A 754-nucleotide genomic window follows, 5' to 3' on the forward strand; every position below is an offset into this window, starting at 1 on the left:
ATATCAAGCCGTTAGTTGGCGGCGATTCCTATCGCAGCCGTTTCTTGCTCTTTTACATTGTGTGCAATTTTATGACCCTTTTGTAACGTTCGCAACAAGTTTTGTGTCAATATTTGAGATTATTTTAATTCTATTATACCAGAAATTCTGACAAGGTAGAAGGTCTTCACCGCAGGGCAAAAATTATAAATCGATTCCTTGAAACTGTATTCAGCAGTGACACCAATAAAAAAGTACATTAGAGAAATACTTAAAGCAAATGACTCGGCGGGCAACACAACTATGATATACCCAACTTAATTCTCATTTGTAACCTGCGGGTGAATGATGGCTTTCATAACAGGGTATAAAGGCTAAGTTAATTGGATTCCCTGAAGACCTGTATAACATCGGAAAGCAATGGTGAGCTGATAGAATTAACCTTGTTTATTTTAATATCAAATACAAACTACCACAGACCATGCCAATCACCACTGTGTAGCGTACGTTTTCTTTCATTCCTTCATTCGGCAATCAAAATGTGTCCTGTAGAACAGAGCCTTGCTACGCAGGCTAGGTTATAAAAACAAACACTGCCAGTTTACACCAGTTACTGGAAGAACAAATAACAACAAATAAATGGAAAAAAGGAGAAATCTTGTCCGCTGATTGATACCATGAGCTGCACGTCGTGGATAATCTTCGTCAAAATACAACCCTGGGAAGCCACATCTTAGTTTCGTTCAATATTTTTTTCATGGTTTTTTCATGTTTT

The sequence above is a fragment of the Apostichopus japonicus genome, chromosome 2 (assembly GCF_037975245.1).
Source record: "Apostichopus japonicus isolate 1M-3 chromosome 2, ASM3797524v1, whole genome shotgun sequence".
Taxonomy (NCBI): Eukaryota; Metazoa; Echinodermata; class Holothuroidea; order Aspidochirotida; family Stichopodidae; genus Apostichopus; species Apostichopus japonicus.